At 46.7% G+C, this 21,749-nt stretch overlaps 1 protein-coding gene and 1 non-coding gene across 3 annotated transcripts in view; both read right to left on the bottom strand.

The window, feature by feature from the left end:
• Window positions 1-21,749, bottom strand: part of wwtr1 (WW domain containing transcription regulator 1) — a 158,903-nt gene that overhangs the window by 68,356 nt on the left and 68,798 nt on the right. The window lies entirely within an intron of this gene.
• On the bottom strand, window positions 6,094-6,166 carry trnak-uuu (transfer RNA lysine (anticodon UUU)). Its single transcript has one exon. It is a non-coding gene; the product is annotated as a tRNA-Lys (tRNA).

The raw sequence follows: 21,749 nt of genomic DNA, 5'->3' as shown, positions 1-21,749 counted from the left end.
GCCCAGCAGTTTCTGGGAATGAAGTGCTAATCCCAGGGACAGTCCTGCCAGCGAGCCGCTGGAAAATGGCTTGCCATGTTAATTTTCTTTAAACAGTTCCCTTGATCAGTTATTAACCAAGCCAGAGAAAATGGGAAAAGGGGCTGAATCATTCAACAGGTTACAAAGAAATAGTGTGCTATCTGACAGGCTATGGGAGGTGCACCATAAATAGGTTCATGTGGAGTGACTCATGCGGGGGTTGTGGGGCAGGTCAAAGGAGATGTAGTCGCAAGGGGCGTGTTCCAATCATGCAGTGTGGCTGACAGTCCGCCCAAGTCAACAATGTCATAAATGCAAATGTGCCCTTCATCACTCAGTGCCTCATAAAATGAACCCGTTCTGTGTGTGTGTGTATATATAATAACACTCAGGAAATTTCCTGAGAAACCAGGCTAATTTGTTGTTGAAACTAATTATACTAAATTGGATGCAAGCATCAGTCTGAAGCAGATACAAAACTTTCAGTGCAGTCTTCAGCCTTACTAGCAAATGCGAAGGGTTTGCCACATTCAAAGCACTTTTTTACGAGTATATTATTAGAGCACTCCTAAAATACTTCTGGCCTGTCATGAACTCCGTCCAGCTCTCGCTGGCATTGACAGCTGTTGCAAAGCACCATGGGTGGCTCCAATCCATCTCCCCCACTCGCATCCCAGTGCCCTCCCCTATATTCTCCCCCCCCCCAACCTTGCACCGAGCGCTCAGCACAGCTGCTGTTTGCCACTTTATCTGCCCCTGTATAAATCACTGTCTGCCACTAAGCTGCTACTTTCGGACCTGTTTCCATGGAAGCTGCCAAGACTGCCCCCCCCCCACCACCCCACCTTTCCCAAATTGAAACAGACCTCAAACCTGACGATACACTTTCCATTTAGTTCAGTGCTCTGTTTATTCAACACTCTATCGGACTTTCAGCTGACCTGTCACCAAACAAAAATGATGGGATTATTCAGCACAGGGCTGAGGCCATATAGTTCCTCATGTCACTGAAATAGATTTCAATGTTTAAAACTTCAATAACTGCTGTCGGATTACTCAGAAACCCCAGTTGTTATGGATTTGTAAATGAATCTGAATCTCATATATTTCTCTAACTTAGAGTAATTTCCCCACTTTTCCATTCCCCACTCAGACTCATCTCTTACTTCACCTCTTCTCCTAACTGCCTATCACCTCCCCCTCGTGCCCCCATTCCTTCTCTTCAGCCCTTTACTTTCTCCATCTCTCACCTCCCACCTTTGTCACCCCTCCCCCACCCACCTACCTTCCCCTCACCTGGCCTCACTAATCACCTTCTAGCTGGTACTCCTTCCTCTCCCCACCTCCTTATTCTGACTTCTTCCCCCTTCCTCTCCAGTCATGGTGAAAGGCCTTGGCCCAAGACATCGACTGTTTATTCCTTGCCATGCATGGTGCCTGATCTGCTCATTGCCTCCAGATTTTGCGTGTGTGTTACTCTCGATTTCCAGCAGCTACAGAATCTCTTGTGTGAATATTCGAGGGTTTAGCTTTAATGATGTGAATGCTATGAATAAGGACATAAAGCTATATTTTCCTGTGTAAGTTGGCTGAAATAAATCTATGGCCTCTCTGAGCTCATGACAACAGTGATACTTCTAAAGGGATACCGTTGGAATGCTGCTGTAATCTTTCAAATGGCACATTCATGCAAGATCTGTCCAGGTAGTAATATCCCATGATACTATTCTAAAGAGGGCACTTCTTCCCTGCATGGGAGCCAATATTTAATCTTTATCAACATCAATAAAATGAATTAGTTATCCTTTCATTGCTGTTTAGATTGCTGAGCACAGATTGGCCGGTGTTCTGAAAGGCAAATCCTTTCTTTCTTGAGGGGCACCTCATTCTGACCACCTCTGGTAAATTTAGGACCAATCATCCACCCACCTCTAATTATTTTTTTTAAAAGGACACATTTACAACCTTTGTTCTGAATACAGAGTGCTTTTGAACAGGACCAGATTGTAGAATACAAGAATACAAGTATGCAGACAATACAAAACAACCATTCATATGACGACAGATTCACATAACCATTTCTGCAAATAATTTTCTCAAATAAGAAACTCAGGCTGAACTGCAGCAACACACGTACATTCCAGTTAAAGAGAGACAAGATCTCCTTTGTTGCCGTACAGTGACGGGGGCCAAAATCCTTCCAATCGCAAATCTATAATGAGAAACCTGCCAGTGGCAAGTGGAGGGTAAATCATTTGTTTAAAGGGGCAGTTACTTTCTGCACCGTTGCAGTGACTGCATTTGATAATAGCATGCTACTGACTGCAATGTACTTAGCTAAGCAAGGAAAAAGATGAAGATTAGCTTTATTTGTCACATGTACATCAAAAGATCAAAACATACCATAAGACTATAAGATCGTACGACAAAGGAGCAGAATTAGGCCATTTGGCCCATCAAGTCTGCTCCTGCATTCTATCATGGCTGATTTATCATCCCTCTCAAACCCCTGCCTTTGATGCCCTTACTAATCAAGAACCTATCAACCGACACTTTAAATATACCCAATGACTTGGCATACAGTGAAATGCATGATTTATGTCAAATCAAATTGGAGTCGATTGTGCTGGGCAGCCCACAAGTGTCACCACACTTCAGCGCCAACACAGCATGTCCACAGCTTATTAACCCTAATCCTAACCATACGTCTTTGGAATGTGGAAGGAAACCGGAGCACCTGGAGGAAACCCACATGGTCATGCGGAGAACATACGGACACCAGTGGGAATTGAAACCCAATCATTGATCACTGACACAGAAAAGCAATTGTGCTGACCACTACCCCAGGTTGAGCAAGCCAGGGCTTTCTCTTTGGATGAGAGGCGACTTGATAGAGATGTACACGTTGGTAGGAGGTAAAGACAGAGTGAACAGCCAGAGACTTTTTCTCAGGGCAGATGTGGCTAGTACAAGGGAGCATCATTTTAAGGAGATTGGAGAAAAGTATAGAGGGGATGCCAGAGAGTTTTTTTTCCTTACACAGAGAGTGGTGGGTATGTGGAACATGCTGACAGGGTTGCTAGAAGAGGCAGATACATTAGATATATTTAGACAGGCACATGGATTAAAGAAAAGTGAAAGGTTATGTGGGAAGGAAGGATTAGATTGATCTCAGAATAGGTTAAAAGATCAGAACAACATCATGGACCACAGGACCTACTCTGCTTTGTACTGTTCTACATTCTAATGTACCTCGGGGCATCCTGTAATTGGGAAATGCGCCATATAAATGACTTCATTTAGGAAAGTTTTGTAATAGCCAGGATTAAGAGTGTGCCTAAAACCATTAATCTCAGCCCCATTATAGATGGGTGTAAAGATGAGTGTAATAGCTACATTATTCAATGCTTCCCTTTACCTAGCACCTCAGGTCATCCCAAGATATTTATAGCCAATGATTCAAGTGTAAATTCAGAGCAGGGGTGGACAGTTGATTGCTCTGCTATTCGCTGATGTAATTAACTCCTTGCCTTCTGCATTCCCACCTACCCCAGTAACCCTTCATCCCTTCACTTAACATGAATCTATCTACAACTGCCTTCCGCGTCTTCTTTCACCGCCCTTGAGATAAGTGCATTCCAAAGACCCGTGACCCTCTGGAAGGAAAAGGTTACCTCATCTCTTCCTGAAGAGGATGACCCTTGTTACCAAACATTAACTCCCAGATATAGATTCTCCTTCATGCAGAATCATCCTCTCCAAATCCACCTTATCAAGATCCCCAAGATCTTCCACGTTTCAGTAAAGATCCTCCTTACTATAACGTGTAAAAACAGAACAGTACAAAATAGGAACAGGTCCTTCCGCTCAAGAAGTTAAAGTGAGAGAGTTAACTTTAAAGGAGATGAGGGGGCAATTCTTCTTACACAGCGAGCAATGGGTGTATGAAATGTGCTGCCAAGGGTGGTAATAGAAACAAGTATTAAAGAGGCCTTTAAGAGGCTCTCAGATAAGCTCATGAATGTGCAGAGAATGGAGGGCTATGGACCTTGTGTGGGTCGATTGCATTCATTTAGTTAGGCATTAATCACTTGTCTAATTAGTTTGGCCTACCACCTCAGGCCCAAGGGCCAATGTGTTCCGTCTCCACACGCCTCGAATCCTGGCTTCTTCATCTCTCCAGCACTGCCTGCACGGGTAAATCCCTCATCTCTCAAAACCTCTCCCTACACCTCCCAGCATCTCTACTTTGAAGCCACGCTCCCTTAAACTCCACCTGTTTTGCCAAGCTGTTGGTTTCTTGCCCAAGGAGTTACATGAGATCTGGCACCATTCCTTCTGCACTATTTTACCCAAGTTAAAGCTACTGTAGGATTTAATTTGTGACCTTGCATAAATTTCCAACCTTTTGCTCAGGTTTAAAATGAGTCAAAGGTTATAGAGTACAGGGAAGAGAATGGGGACCTAGATCTGACCACCCATGATCTTATCAAAGTTCGAAGAACGTACATTATATCCTTACAGAGATTCATCTCCTTACAGTAACCACAAAACAAAGAAGCCCATTAGAACCCATTTTAGAACATGGTCAAACACTCATTGTGCAGGAAAAAAACTCAAATCATGCAAACAATAAAAGTTAACAACTGACATTCAGAACTGCAGCCAGTCCAGGAGTCCATAAGTTGCAGGCCATAGCTTTAGTCTCAGTTCAGTGCAGATGAATAATCAAATGGTGGATCAGACTTGAGAGACAAAATGGTCCATTCCTCCTCATATTTCTTCATTATACAAAGCAGGGAAATAACTTGTGTTTTACTCCCAAAGATTTCACAGCCAAGGAGATGCAGTGGCTGTACTTAAGACACTTGCTTAACTGTACATCCACAAGGCAAGAGGATATCTTTTTTAAAAACTGCTAACAACAAATTCACATTATCTCTCTGCTAGGTAGCTTGCTGATAGAGTCATAAAGTAACACAGGATGGAAACAGGCCCTCCAGCCTAACTGGGCCGTAATGACCAAGGTGCCCACCAAGCTAATCCCACTTGTCTTCATTTGGCCCATATCTATTTAAGCCCTCCTATCCTTGTACTTCTCCAAAGATCTTTAAATGCTGTTATTGTAGCACTTCCTCTGGCAGCTATCTCCATATAGGCACCACCTTTTCCATGAAGAAGTTGCCCCACAAGGTTCTTTTATATCCCTCACTTCTCACTTTAAATATCTGCCTCTAGTTTTTAGTTCACTCTCACTTGGGAAAAACTGTATGTGTTCACCCTCTCTATTCCTCACAATACCTCTAAGATCACCCCTCAAATTCCTATGCTCCAAGGAATAACGTTCTTGCTTGGCCAGCCTCTCCGGTTAACTCAAGCCTTTAAGCCCTAGCAGCATTGTTGCAAATCTTCTCTCCACTCTCTCCAGTTTAATAAGGTCTATCCTACAAAAAAGCAGGGCTAACGCTGGAGAAAATACTTTGTGCAGTCTCATCTTCCTTCTATTTTCTTTTCTGAATTTACGCCATTCTGATCGTTTTGCTAAAATCCGAAGAACCTTGTAAGTGAATTTAACACAAGGCGACATGCAATCCATCTTCATCAGTACGGTTTCAACTCTGACAAGACCCTGCTAAATTTATTTCTTAAATAAAGGCTACCCAAGATTATCGCTGCACTCTGGCACAATTTAGAAGCAAGCAATTACTTGCTGTCTCGGAATTTCTTTCCAGGGTGAGCAATTCTCTCCTCCTTGTCATAGTTTCCAATTGATAAGGAGGTCTCGCAAAGGTCACTCCTTTAAAATGCTCCAGCACTGAGTGAAGAGGCTGGGGGTGGGCGAGAACAGAGAGCAGGAATAAAGGCAGCCAGAATGGAGGAATGAGCAGCTGCCTGCTGTAGCACTGCCCCTTCAGAGCAGCTCCTCAGAGCCGCCTGTCAACCAATGCGTCCTGACACCAACTGAAATGGAGGTGACCACAAAAACTGGCAATCTGGCAACGCAGTTCTCAAAGAGTTGTATAGCTCAGAAAAGAGACCTTCAGGTCAAAACATTGTGCGTTTGCAACAGAACGCCTGAACAGGGACTTGAACCCTGGACCCTCAGATTAAAAGTCTGATGCTCTACCAACTGAGCTATCCAGGCTCTAGAAAGGCAGATGCCAGGGCCAGAGAGATTAATGTGGGAATCCCATGGAACCACATGGAGCTCCAAGTTTACACCTACAGGTTACGTTTTCTTTTTTGTAAACACAAAACCAATATTTGCTCTTCATTTCCTCACAGGTACCACCATTCAAGTTTATCCCAGCTTTGGAGACACATTCTAAGGTCTTCTTACCCAGAAGCCTGTGCAATATCTTTTTTCTCAACTAAAATTATACAAAATTATGAGAAAGGGTAAACGCATGCAGGCTTTTTCCACTGAGGTGGTGGTGGTGGGGACTAGAACAAGAGGTCATGGGTTAAGGAGAACCTGAGAGGGAACTTCTTCACTCAGAGGGTGATGAGAGTGTGTGGAATGAACTAACAGCAGAAGTGGTGGATGTGGGTTTGATTTCGACACTTAAAAAGAAAATTGGATAACTACAGAGTTGGGAAGGGTGTGGAGATATCTGACTGGGTGCAGGTTAATTGTATCAGACAGAAGGGCCTATTCAGCACAGATTAGATGGGTCGAAGGGCCTGTTTCTGTACTTTAGTGTTCTATGACTGCATGACACATGACCCTCACTCCAACCTTCCACAATCTAAACTTGTCCTCTGTTTAACCCAACAACATGGCTGTGAAATGGCCAGTTAATTTTTAATGTTACACTTCTAGCCAAGGACAGACTTACAAGCAAAAGGCTGTTTCCATGTTGACTGACCCGATGACTCTTGGGTCACCCTGTTCAGTCAGTCAGGGTCTGTGAAGAGAGGAGAATTTGTGTTTTAGGCTGATGACGCAGTAGAGTAGCAGCTAACACGATGCCAGTACAGCTAGGGGTGTCGGAGTTCGGAGTCTAATCCCGACGACATCTGTAAGAAATTGTACGTCCTACCCGTGGACAGATGGGTTTCTCCGGACGCTCTGGTTTCCTCTCACAGTCCAAAGACGTACTGGTCAGGTGACTGTAAATGGTCCTACGATTGGGCTGGAGTTAAATAGGTGGTGCAGCTCCTTGGGCCAGAGGGGCCTGTTCCATACGGTATCTCTAAATAATAAATACCCCTTCACTCATTAACAACCACCGATCCCATCCAGGCAGGTGAGAGAGATGAAAATATACCTCAGTCCCCCACACCCCAATACAGGACATGTACCAGTCGCACTGCGTCCCCAGGACCCTGAGTGTTGTCAAGGACTCCTCCAATCCATCCGACATCCTCATTGACTCCTACCGTCAGGCAGAAAGGTACCACAGTATAAGAACAAGGATTGGTAGGCTGGGTAACAGCTTCTCCCCACAGGCTGTGAGACTTCTGAACACCTTAATACCACCCAGCACACACCATTAATGACAGTGCCAATAGCATTAGACAGTTCCATATTTAGCTATATATCGTATATCCACTTTCTCAACGTGAATATCTACAGAATACTTGTTAATATTAGTTTATGTGCTGTATGTGATAATATATACTGTGTTTTTCATCTTGGTCCCTGAGGAACGTCGTTTCATTCAGCTGTATACATGGGTATGGCTGAATGACAGTAAAACTGAGCTTGAAGAATTAACCCACGTATCTCCTGAGGAATAAAGGGTAAATAGGCCTGTTCAACCTCATACATCTGCTTCAATAATGCTGTTTCAGGAGGGCAAAAGATAATAGATTTAAAAAATAAATGTCCTGGTTATCCTCCTTCACAAGTATGTGAAAAGGGATTTTAGCCCAGCCTGTTGGAATTCTTCCACAGGAAGCCAATGTCTTTGAATGGAGTGGCTCTTTTTGTACCTTGTCAATTGCCTGTGGAGACAAATACTTACTTGGGGAATTTCAGAGGGCAGTTAAGGACTAACAACATATGGGAATAGATCTATCCTCAGGTCCCATGGATCACTTAAAGGGAAATATTTGTCTTTGGTCCCTTGCAAGAAGTTTGGCCCAATGTCGTATTCACCTTTCACATAGTTGGTTCGTTGGAGATGAAGTTCTCGCCTGTGTTTAATCAGAGTAATCTAAAGTAAATCCCTGATCCTCTTGAATAAAAGGTAACAATGTTTGAACTAATGCAGCTACATGCAAGATCATTGGCAGACAAATACCTCAAGGGCTTGAGTTGGTAAATTAGAGGGAACTTTCCACACCCTCCCTTACCTCCACTGCAGTTCAAAGTTTAGATTCATCTAAATTTCTTCTATACATTAAATACTACTTCCAGTTTCTAACATAGCCCACAGCAGATAATTATCAGTTTCAAAGCATTATTAATGAAAGAGCTCTTCCAAAGGAAGTAGGTCCTTCGATCACAGCACTGAAACCATCAAAGCAACCTCCTTCATGCCTTAATTGTCACTAACAGGGCGAGAGAGATTAATCCTAAACACAGCCTCAAATTAATTCTTAGCAGCAGATGCCTGGGAAAGGAAAGGAAGATTTTGATTTATGCATATTCTTACCCATACTCAGTCTTCTATAGATATGTAGTGGGGGGGGGGGGGGGTATATTGTCTGCATCATGGCCTGGTATAGAAACACCAATGTCCTTGAACGGAAGATCCTACAAAAAGTGGTGGATTCGGCCCAGTCCATCACGGGTAAAACCCTCCCCACCACAGAGCACATTGACATGAAGAGTTGTCGCAGGAAAGCAGCATCAATCATCAGGGACCCCACCCCCCCCCCCAGGACATGCTCTCTTCTCGCAGCTGCCATCAGGAAGAAGGTACAGAAGCCTCAAGACTCACACCACCAGGTTCAGGAACAGCTTCCCCCCCCCCCCCCCACCCCACCACCAACCATCAGACTCTTGAACCAAATGGAATAACTTCACTTGGCCCGTCACTGAAATGCTCCCAAAACCTATGGACTCACTTCCAAAGTTCCTTCATCTCATGTTCTCAATATTTATTTCTTAATTATTTATTATTATTATTATTATTATTATTATTATTATTATTATTATTATTATTATTTCTTTCATTTTGTATTTGCCCAGCTTGTTGTCTTTGGCAGACTGGTTGAACACCCAGGTTGAGCTGGCCATTCATTGATTCTGCTATGGTTATTATTCTATGGATGCTCACAAGAAAACAAAACTCAGGGTTAAATATGGTGATGTGGCGACTCATTTCCTGGCGTATCCGAACCGACTCACAATTAGATAGCCTACGGGGGTTTGCGAGCACAGAGCTTTGGAGCCTCTTCGCCATGGGGGGCCGGTTGACAGAGGCTTAAAAGTGAGGCTGAAGTTTTCGAATAAAGTTTTTTCCTTCGACTGCAGTTACCGACTCTGTGTCGTAATTTTAGCGCTGCGTGTAGCACACCGCTACAATTGGTGACCCCGACGGTCCAAACGATTTTTGGACCAGAAATGACCGACGCCGCCTCTGTTCATGCGGTTTCGTTGAAACTGCCAGGTTTCTGGACACAGCGCCCGGACCTATGGTTCCAGCAAGCCGAAGCCCAATTCCACGTTCGCCAGATCACCTCAGATGACACCCGCTACTACTACGTGGTGAGCTCCCTCGACCAGGACACAGCGGCCCAGGTCGCGGAGTTCGTACAGTCGCCCCCGGCAGACGGCAAGTACACGGAATTCAAAGCCCTGCTCCTCAGGACTTTCGGACTCTCACGGCGCGAGCGGGCTGCCCGTTTACTGCACCTGGATGGCTTGGGCAACAGACCTCCATCGGCTTTAATGAATGAGATGTTGTCTCTGGCCGACCGACACACACCCTGCCTCATGTTTGAGCAGGCATTCCTGGAGCAGCTGCCCGAGGACATACGCCTGCTGCTGTCCGACGCGGATTTCAGTGACCCCCGGAAGGTGGCAGCCCGGGCGGACTTGCTGTGGAACGCCAAAAAGGTGAGTGGGGCGTCCATCGCACGGATCTCCCAGCCACGCTCCCGGCAGCAAACCAGTCCAGGCCCGGCCGCAGAGCCTGCCAACCCCCGGCCCAATGAACACTGGTGCTTCTACCACCAGCGGTGGGGCGCAGAAGCCCGCCGTTGTCGCCCGCCCTGCAAGTTCCCGGGAAACGCCAGGGCCAGCCGCCGCTGATGGCTACGGTGGCTGGCCATCGGGATAGCCTCCTGTATGTGTGGGATAGAAGGTCGGGATGCCGGTTTTTGGTCGATACTGGGGCTGAGATCAGCGTTTTACCTCCGACGGGTTACGACACCCGCAGCAGGGCACCGGGTCCCCCCCTGAAGGCCGTGAATGGCAGCACCGTAAGGACCTATGGCACCCGCCAGGTGCAGCTACTGTTCGGCTCCAGCCAGTTCACGTGGGACTTCACACTGGCCGCCGTAGCCCAACCGCTTCTGGGTGCGGATTTTTTGCAGGCTCACAGCCTGCTGGTCGACCTGCCCAGGAAGAGACTGGTACACGCTGAGACCTTTCAGACGTTCTCCCTGGGTGCAGCCCAGTTGCCAGCCCCTCACCTCGGCTCCATCACGCTGTCCGACAACGACTTCACCAGGGTCCTGGCGGAGTTCCCATCGGTTCTGGCACCGCAGTTCACAGCGGCCATGCCCAGGCACGGCGTACAGCACCACATCCCGACCCAGGGACCACCCCTCCATGCCCGTGCTCGGCGGCTTCCCCCGGACAAGCTCCGACTGGCGAAGGAGGAGTTCCAGAGGATGGAGGAATTGGGGATCATCCGGCGGTCCGACAGCCCCTGGGCTTCCCCCCTGCACATGGTGCCCAAAGCGACGGGGGGCTGGAGACCATGCGGCGACTACCGCAGGCTGAACGAGGCTACCACACCGGACCGCTACCCTGTGCCGCACATTCAAGACTTTGCGGCAAACCTGCACGGCGCACGGATCTTCTCCAAGGTAGACCTCGTCCGAGGGTACCATCAAATCCCGATGCATCCTGACGACGTCCCCAAAACGGCTCTCATCACCCCATTCGGCCTTTTCGAGTTCCTCCGCATGCCGTTCGGCCTGAAGAATGCCGCACAGACGTTCCAGCGGTTAATGGACGCGGTGGGACGGGACCTGGACTTCGCGTTCATCTATTTGGATGACATCCTCATAGCCAGCGGCAGTCGTCAGGAGCATCTGTCCCACCTCCGTCAACTCTGCGCCCGACTGAGTGAGTACGGTCTTACAATCAACCCTGCCAAATGCCAGTTCGGACTCGATACCATTGACTTCCTGGGCCACAGAATTACTAAAGACGGGGCAACCCCTCTGCCCGCTAAGGTAGATGCGGTCCGCCACTTCCCCCGACCCACCACGATCAAAGGCCTTCAGGAATTCATAGGTATGGTCAATTTCTACCGCCGCTTCCTCCCTTCAGCTGCCCGGATCATGCGCCCCCTGTTCGCCCTGATGTCAGGTCCGAGCAAGGACATTACCTGGGACGAGGAGTCCGCCGCCGCTTTCGTTCAAACGAAGGAAGCTTTGGCGGACGCCGCAATGCTAGTACATCCCAGAATGGACACCCCTACCGCCCTCACAGTGGACGCATCAAACACGGCAGTCGGTGGGGTGCTGGAGCAGCTCATCGCAGGTCGCTGGCAACCCCTGGCGTTTTTCAGCAAACACCTGCGGCCACCCGAGCTCAAGTACAGTGCTTTCGACCGGGAACTGTTGGCGCTCTACCTGGCAATCCGGCATTTCAGGTACTTCCTAGAAGGTCGGCACTTCACCGCGTTCACAGACCACAAACCGCTTACCTTTGCGTTTACAAAAGCATCCGACCCCTGGTCATCCCGCCAGCAACGCCACCTGTCCTACATCTCTGAATACACGACGGATGTCCAGCACGTCTCGGGTAAGGACAATGTCATGGCGGATGCGCTCTCTCGCCCTACCATTCATGCCCTTTCCCAAGGGGTAGACTTTGAGACACTGGCAGAGGCGCAGCAGGCGGATGAGGAGATTCCGAGTTACAGAACCGCAGTCTCCGGTCTGCAGCTCCAGGACCTCCCCGTAGGCCCAGGTGAGAGGACCCTACTCTGTGACGTCGCCACCGGCCAGCCCCGTCCGGTCGTCCCAACAGCCTGGCAGCGCCGCGTTTTCGACTCCATTCATAACTTGGCGCATCCCTCCATCCGGACAACTGTCCGGATGGTTTCCAGCAGGTTCGTTTGGCACGGACTCCGCAAACAGGTCAGTGAATGGGCCAGAACGTGCATGCACTGCCAGACGGCCAAGGTGCAGCGGCACACCAAAGCCCCACCGCAGCAGTTCCATCCCGCCCACCGGCGTTTCGACCACATTCATGTGGATATCGTGGGCCCCCTGCCAGTGTCGCGCAGAGCGCGTTACCTCCTGACTATCGTGGACCGGTTCACAAGATGGCCAGAGGCGGTCCCGCTCACTGACACCACCTCCGAATCTTGCGCCCGAGCCCTGATCGCCACCTGGATATCTCGCTTTGGTGTACCGGCCCACATTACCTCCGACAGAGGCGCCCAGTTCACCTCCAGCCTGTGGTCAGCTATGGCCAGCCTTTTGGGGACTCAGCTGCACCACACAACTGCCTACCACCCACAGTCGAACGGGCTAGTGGAGCGTTTCCACCGTCACCTGAAGTCGGCCCTCATGGCCCGCCTGCGAGGAGCCAACTGGGCGGACGAGCTTCCCTGGGTCCTACTCGGCATCCGCACTGCGCCCAAGGACGACCTGCACGCCTCGTCGGCCGAGTTGGTATACGGCGCGCCCCTGGCCGTCCCCGGGGAGTTCCTACCAGCCCCAAGGGGGCAAGAGGAAGAACCCGCAGCAGTCCTGGGCAGACTTCGCGAGAAGCTCGGTAACCTGGCCCCCATACCCACTTCACAGCATGGGCGGCACCCGACCTGCGTACCCAAAGACCTACAGAACTGTAAGTTTGTGTTTGTACGAAGGGGCGGGCATCGGCCACCGCTGCAGCAGCCATACGAGGGGCCGTTTATGGTGCTCCGGAACAACGGGTCCACGTTCGTGCTGGACATTGGGGGGAAGGAGGAGGTTTTCACGGTGGACCACCTCAAGCCGGCCCATGTGGACCTGGCGCAACCAGCCGAGTTTCCGGTGCCTCGGCGCAGAGGCCGACCTCCCAAGCAGGTTCTGGCCCAGACTGTGGACATTGGGGGGTGTATCGCCGGTTCTGGGGGGGGGTTATGTGGCGACTCATTTCCTAGCGTATCCGAACCGACTCACAAATAGATAGCCTACGGGGGTTTGCGAGCACAGAGCTTTGGAGCCTCTTCGCCATGGGGGGCCGGTTGACAGAGGCTTAAAAGTGAGGCTGAAGTTTTCGAATAAAGTTTTTTCCTTCGACTGCAGTTACCGACTCCGTGTCGTGATTTTAGCGCTGCGTGTAGCACACCGCTACAGTGACGTATATGTGCTTTAAAAATAGATTTACTTTGTACTTTGAACTCTTTATTGCTATTGTTTCCTAGTATGGCCCCCCTTGGCAACTTGGGGAAAGGAGGAATTTCTGCATTGTTGGATCCCACACTGTGCAGTGAATTTGATCATGGGATCATCACCTTTTGGGTCTGGATGTTGACCGATCCAGAGGTGCGAATTCAAGCTCCAAAACAGATTTTGGTGAATTCCAGTTCAAATTAATCTGGCCTCAAAGTCTGGTATCAGTAATATGGCCATGAATTAATTGAATTCTTATGAGAAGCCATTTTGCTGCAGAAAGCTCTGAAGCCGTTTCCTCAGCAGATCTAACCTATATCTAGTCCCAAATAAAAATAGTTAAATGAAATGGCCTAGCAAGAAGCAATTAGGGAGAGGCAACAAACACTGGCATTTTCTATAAGACCATAAGACATATGAACGGAATTAGACCATTCGGCCCGTCGAGTCAGTTCCATATTCCATCATGGCTGATTTATTATCTCTCTCAACCTCATTCTCCTGCCTTCTCCCATAACCTTTGACACCCTTACTAATCAAAAACCTATCCACCTCTGAGTTAAATATACCCAATTACTTGACCTCCACTTCTGTCTATAGCAATGAATTCTGCAGATTTACCTCTCCCAGCTAGAGAAATTATTCCTCATCTCTGTTCTAAAGGGGCATCCTTCTATTCTGAGGCAACGTCCTCTGGTCCTAAACTCTTCCACTAATAAGAAGATCCTCTCTAGCTAAGCCTTTCAATATTTGGTAGGTTTCAATTCTGAGAGTAATTCATAAGATCCCATCTTTCCTGATTTCATCTGAGGGATTAATGTCAGCAAGCATCCAGGAGTGAACCTCACTACTCACTGACAATATAGTGCCATAGTATCTTTTAGATTCGTCTAAGTGAGCGGATATGATCTCCCACAAAACCCTGCCACCACTGAGGTCTCATCACTAGTGGAGCAAGTTGTTTTACTGCTTATCTGTTCTGTGCACTACATACACTTTGCATCAGATTTTATTAACTTATTTGCGGTAATATTTTGTTTTATTTGCTGTGTGTGATATAAGCATAGTGGATACACTGTGGTCCAGAGGGACGTTGTTTCATTTGCTTGTATATATGCATAGTCAGATGACAATAAACTTGAACTTGAAATGTCAGTAATAATACACCCATTTCTGCTTCTGTTTCTGAGTTGTACAGGGTGTTGATGAGGCCACATTTAGAATATTGTGTTCAGTTCTAGTTCCCCGGCTATGAGAAAGGTGTGATTAAATTGAACAAAAGTGTGGAGGAGATTTATGAGGACGTTACTGGGACTTGAGGGACTTACGGAGAGAGGTTGTGCAGATTGGAACTTCTTTCATTGGAATGTACAAGAATGAGGAGTGATCCCACAGAAGTATATAAAATCATGAGGGGCAGAGACTGGGAGAATGCACTCAGTCTTCTTTCCAGGGTACGGAAATCAAGAATGAGAGGGCCTAGGCTTAAGGTGAGAGGGGAAAGATGACAGGAACTCGAGGAGAAATATTTTTACACAGAGGGTGGCATGTATGTGGAATGAGCTGCCAGAACAAGTGCTTGAAGCAGGTACAATAACAACTTTTTAAAGACAGGTGGACAGGTACATGGATAGGAAAGATTAGTGGGATATGGGCAAGTTTGACAAGCATGAATAGGGCATCTTATTCAGCATGATCTGGTTGGCCAAAGGGCTGTTTGACTCTACGACTCAAAGTCAAAAACAAAACAGCTTCAGACTCCTTGTGAGTTTTGAAAGTTTGTGAACTTATACAAGCCAACTACCCAATTTCTAGTTTTGGCTAGATATTCTCAATGTGTAAAGAAATGCCAAAGTCTGTTACTAAAATTTGATCCTTTTCAGAGACACCAAGGAACTACCAAAAGGGTTCTGCGAGGAAGCAAAATAAAATTATAGGAAAAGACTCACATTTGTGCTTGTGGGTTCCTGTCTGAATGAAGAGGCTAGTGTTGTTCACATGATGTGCACTGAGGCACCGAGCCCATTTTAAAGAGGGACCACTCACCGGGTTTGCTTCGATCAGACTCTGTAAACAGGGCTGGCCTCTGTGGGTCAGAGATCACATTGCATAATGCAGGAACAAGAGTCAATATTCATGGAATGGAAGTAGGAAAGAGCTTGAGTGGAACTGAAAAGGGCTTGTGTCCTTCCATCAGCGGACTGCTGCCCACTTATACACAATGTTCAACAAATGAGTTCATTCATAGTTAAAGTGCTGGCGCCAACTGAATCAGAACAGAGTTTTAATATCACTAACATATGTCATGAAATTTATTGTTTTGTGACAGCAGAACAGTGCAATAAATTTTTAAAACTGTAAATTACAGTGAGAAAGTCGCCAGGATTCCCTTTGTTTATTTGGGACAACGCGATGCTTAATTAGGGCAGAAGATTGTTGCTGAACAGTTTCTAACTAGCATCAGCTGTGTTCATAGCTGTTAGACACCAGACCACACTTTGAGCCATCAGTTTTTAAATAGTGACAGTAGCATGTGTTTGTGTTCAAAAAAGCACAAACACATTTTTGTGACTGATAGCTGGTGAGAAATAAGCAGTAAGACAATTTGGAACTATTTTGCTCAACGCAGTTTCAGGCATGCAAGCTTGGAGATGCCAGAAACGGCCAGGCATGACATTGAAACAATTTCACTACTTCAACAAGTTAGAAACTACGAAGAATTTGAAGGTATCGACAATCATCTTGAATGTTACAATGAAAATGAAAATTTGGAGGATGCAATCACATAAAGCAGGAGTTCCTAATAACAACACACACAAAATGCTGGTGGAACACAGCAGGCCAGGCAGCATCTATAGGGAGAAGCGATGTTGACGTTTCGGGCCGAGACCCTTCGTCAGGACTAACCGAAAGGAAAGGTAGTAAGAGATTTGAAAGTAGAGGGGGGAGAGGGAAATGCGAAATGATAGGAGAAGACCGGAGGGGGTGGGATGAAGCTAAGAGCTGGAAAGGTGATTGGCGAAAGTGATACAGAGCTGGAGAAGGGAAAGGATCATGGGACGGGAGGCCTCAGGAGAAAGAAAGGAGGAGGAGAGCACCAGAGGAAGATGGAGAACAGGCAAACAACTAAATATGTCAGGGATGGGGTAAGAAGGGGAGGAGGGGCATTAATGGAAGTTAGAGAAGTCAATGTTCATGCCATTCTGATATGTCTATCCATGGCCTCCTCCATTGTCAAAATGAATCCAAACTCAGGTTGGAGGAACAACACCTTATATACCGGCTGGGTAACCTCCAAACTGATGGCATGAACATTGACTTCTCTAACTTCCATTAATGCCCCTCCTCCCCTTCTTACCCCATCCCTGACATATTTAGTTGTTTGCCTGTTCTCCATCTCCCTCTGGTGCTTCCCCCCCCCTTTCTTTCTCCTGAGGCCTCCCGTCCCATGATCCTTTCCCTTCTCCAGCTCTGTATCACTTTTGCCAATCACCTTTCCAGCTCTTAGCTTCATCCCACCCCCTCCGGTCTACTCCTATCATTTCGTATTTCCCCCTCCCCCCTCTACTTTCAAATCTCTTACTACCTTTCCTTTCGGTTAGTCCTGATGAAGGGTCTCGGCCCGAAACGTCGACATCGCTTCTCCCTATAGATGCTGCCTAGCCTGCTGTGTTCTACCAGCATTTTGTGTGTGTTGTTATTTGAATTTCCAGCATCTGCAGATTTCCTCGGAGTTCCTAATGTTTTTTATATGCCAACAGACCCCTAACCGAGGAGTCCATGGACTCCAGGTTGAGAACTCTTGGCCCAACACATTTCATGAAGGAAGTCAATTATCTGCACTGGGTGTCTGAACTGATTTTGTACACTTACAGTCAATTGAGAGAATATAGCAGATGAGTTCCTCCATTAATAATTATTTGGAACGAATACACAGCTTTATAGTACTGCAGAAGTATTGGTAGTGTTCTAGTTTGTTCTGTATTTCAATTAAATACACAAGTTGTTACTCAATTAAACAGTAGTTTATCTTCCTTATATTTTTTAATTATTTCTGTGCAACTTTGGTTAATTGGGGCAGATATTTATTTATTACATATAGTACTGTGCAAAAGTCTTAGGTTCATATTATAGCTGCCTGAGGGAGCTGTATGTTTTCCCCATGACCACCTGGGTTTCCGCTGGGTGCTCTGGTTTCCTCCCACAGTCCAAAGGTTAGTAGGTTAATCAGTCACTGTAAATTGTCTTATGATTACGCTAGTGTTAAGTAGGTGGGTTGCTGAGCCACACTGTATCTCTAAATAAAATATGTTTGACTTCTTTTACACATTGGTATTATTCAGTATTAGTCTGGTTTTGTATTGATTTTCATAAAATTCAACTGCATTTCTTCTTTTCCTGAAAATGCCTGCAAGAAAAATGAATCTCAAGGTAGTATATGATAATAAATTAACTTTGACATTTTAAGGGCTTGGATAAAATCTATCAAGGAAGACCAGTGGATGTGTACGATGTTCTGTACCTGCTCACAAAAGCTCCTGATTCTCCTACCGCTCACCTACAATAGGGGCAATTTGCAGTGCCCCAGTGAGCCTACCAACTTGCATGTCCTTTTAGACGAGGGAGGTAACCTAGGCAGTAACGGACAACATGCAAACTCACCTCAATTTTGCCCATTTCTAAGCCTTGTACTTTCATCCAAAGGCACAAGCCAGGGCACTACTGGGCCCTAACTATTATGCCTAGAAATTCTGCAGATACTATCCCTGCTCCTCTTTCTGGATAGCTTCCGTGAACAAGTAAATATACTATTGGCAATGTATGATGCCAAATGACAGGGAGGGTACAGTAGAGGAATTATGTCCCCTGCACTAGTTAGACAGGACACCTCTTCCAGTCTGTAGAAGTTGGCTTGTTACAGATCTTCTGTACGTTAAGGGCAACTAATCTACTAAAGACAATGATACTGACATACCTGATGGAAATGATCATGGTAACTGATCACAGCACAGTTAACACTATCGCACCAGTAACCTAACGTCAACCTAGCTTCACTACACGAACAACTTTAGCACCAGGAAAGTCTGCTGTAGGCAAAAATGATCAGCAAACCCATCTGCACAGGACCTGACAGACACTTCATAAAGAAGTCAAAGAATGTAAGAGCATCGTAAAAAAAAAGACAGCAAGGTGTTCAGACTTAGTGAGGAGTTATGAAAGGATTAGAAATCAAGAGAGTTTAAAGAAAATGAGAATAAATTAAATTTATAAAGCAAGGATGGAAGTGTTAATGTAACACTTTACAGTGGCAACGGTAGGATTGGAGTTTTATTCCTGCCACTATCTGTGAGGAGTTCGTACATTCTCCCCGAGATTGTGTGTATTTCCTCCGGGTGCTCCAGTTTCCTCCCTCGCTCCAAAGGCATATGGGCATGGGTGAGTTGAGGACATGCTGAGTTGGAGAAGGAAACGTGGTGACACCCACAGGCTGCCCCCAGTACATCCTTGACACAAACAACACTTCTCACGGTATTTGACATAAATCTAATCTGTGTCCCTGCTTGGTTTTCCAGCAGGAATGCAATGCAACAAAATTGAATACTTCACTGAAAGGGTTCATCCAGCTTCCCAAAGGTTTGGAAGACCAAGAGTTTAATCCTTGCACTCGGCACTATGTACGCGATGCCAACCCAATACAGTATTGAGGGGGTGCGACACTGTCAGAAGAGCTGGGTTTTGACAAAGAGCTAAACTGAAACCATGCTCGCCTTCTCAGGTGGATGAGATGGATCACTGACACTGGAAGAAAAGTGTTGCATGTCAATCAGTATTTATGAGAAGAAGACCTCCAATGACTCTATCATGGCAGCCCCTGCGAGCAGTAACTTGTCATGTTCAGTACGGTGCAAGCATTGCCACGAGCACCTGCTCTTCACCATCTAAAAAGGCAGAAAGGGCACTAATTTAGTGTCTCATCTGGGCGACCGCATCAGCCAAAGTTTTGTGCTTGGGCCTCTAGTGGGACTTGAACGTACAACACTTTGACTTAGAGGTTACAGCAGAGCAGTAGTTGGCACTCACTCCTCACCCAGCCTTCAATGAGGGTCAGATCGCTTACTTCCCTTCACTGTACAGATAGGATGCTCCTGGATCACACAGCAACTGCATTTTAGAAAGCACTTCACCAGACAGAAAACTCCTTGGACTGTACTCTAGTACGAGTATTTTCCCCTCATTATAACTTTCACATCAAAGCTTCCAAACAGTAGCAGCCTCTGAACTTAATGACGGCCAACAACGTAAATCTATGCATCCACTGGCACGGTGTTTGAGAAAATCTAAAAACTACCGGAAATGCAGGAAGGAATAAACTGCTATTCACGCAGTGCTCTGTATCTCACATAAAAAATATCAAGGTGGATTTATCTGGGACTTGGAAGCAAGATCAGAACATTCATTCCTTAATGGAGACACAAGAGCCCGCAGACACTGGAATCTAGAGCAAGCTCACAAAATGCTGGAGAGACTCAGCTGGTCTAGCAGCGCCTCTCGAGGACAGTTGACATTTCCGGTTGAGACACTTCATCTGGACAGAGGGTCGGGTGAAGATTCTTGATCCAAAATGTCGACTATTTTCCCCCCACAGAACACGAGAAAGCCTGTAGTTGCTGGGAATCCAAAAGAAACGCGAACAAAATGCTGGAGGGACTCAGCAAGTCAGGCAGCATCTATGGAGGTAAATGGACAGCTGACATTTTGAGACGAGACCCTTCACTTGGACAGATGAAGAGACTTGATCCGAAATGCTGACCATTTCCCTCCACAGAAGCTGCTTGACCTGCTGGGTTCCCAACTGGGGTCCGCAGACCACTCAGTTAATGGTAGGGGTCCACGGCAATGAAAGAGGTCGGGAGCCCTTGCTCCAGCGTATTGTGTACTGATTCATTCCTTCTCAGCATCCTGTTCCACCTTTCTCCTCTTACCTGGTATCCCTTAAACTCTAAGGACATTCTCTCATTTGGATTGGAGGGTAGCAATTGGACATCCATAACAACGAAGATGCAAACCTATTCAATAAAGGCAGGATGATCCCAACACGCTCCAATGTGGAAAGAACTTCACTCTGGTCAAATTCAGCCCACTCTGCTGGAATCTGGTCACCCAACTGGAGGTATGACCCTTAAATTGACCTTGTGTAGGAAAAAAACTGGCCCCACAGACAATGACAGGAAGAATACACTTTGTTTGCGATAAGCAAACTGGTGTCTTCAGTGGGCATCTGTCAAAGTGCGACCTTGCAAAAAAAATGAGGCTTTAAAGGGGGTGGGGAAGAAGTTGATGAGGGCACCAGGGGTCTTGACAGGGTTTGAACTGCTTGCCTATTCTACAGATCTTCACAATGAAGCAAGATTGCTCAGACAGATCTGCAAAATATTCCACAACTTGCTTTTTTCCAGTTTAGAATGTTAGAATACTCAGGAAATCCTGTCAGACTCTTGCTGTTTGCATATGGCTGGAAAAAAATGGTCCTTTGCCATGAAAAACAGATCACCACAAGCCTTCTGGCCCAAATCTGCACTCACTTTAACTCTTTCACAAAGAGACAGTCTATAATACGTGCCTCTCTCCTTAACTCAGGTCCAAACACAAGGAATCCCTCTCAAAGGAAACACCAAATGTACAGCCAGCCCAAACATGGACTGCCTCCTCAAGAAAATAACCTCAATGTTGCTTTTGATTTGTTTGTGCACCAGGTTTGGCCAGCCGTTTGTGGTTGGGCAAAAGATATTTAAATATTTCTTTAACATAAAGGGACTGATGTCTGGTGTCAACGCATAGTCAGCTAGAAAAATTCAGCAGCGTCAGTGGGAGGAAAGAAACTGTCAAAGTTTCGGGCCAAAGCCCTGCTTCAGGACTGAGAGCGGAGAGACAGATTAGCCAGAACAGAGAAAAGTTGAGTAGCAGAAACGAACTCCGAGGTGTATGGTGGACTGAGGAGGGGTATGATATGGCAGGAAGGTAGGGGCAGTGAGAAGGGGTAGAGCTGGAAGACTGTACGAAATGCTGACAATTCCCTTCCTCCCACAGATGCTGCTCAACCTGTTACGGTCTTCCAGCAGATTGCGTATTGCTCAGTATGCCAGCGTCTGCAGTCTCTTACTGTACGTCTCCTCTTACGTCTGGTATTCCTGACCACTTCTTCTGATCTG

This window comes from Hypanus sabinus, chromosome 2, assembly GCF_030144855.1.
Source record: "Hypanus sabinus isolate sHypSab1 chromosome 2, sHypSab1.hap1, whole genome shotgun sequence".
NCBI classification, from domain to species: domain Eukaryota; kingdom Metazoa; phylum Chordata; class Chondrichthyes; order Myliobatiformes; family Dasyatidae; genus Hypanus; species Hypanus sabinus.
This window is presented reverse-complemented; position numbering and strand designations above follow the sequence as displayed.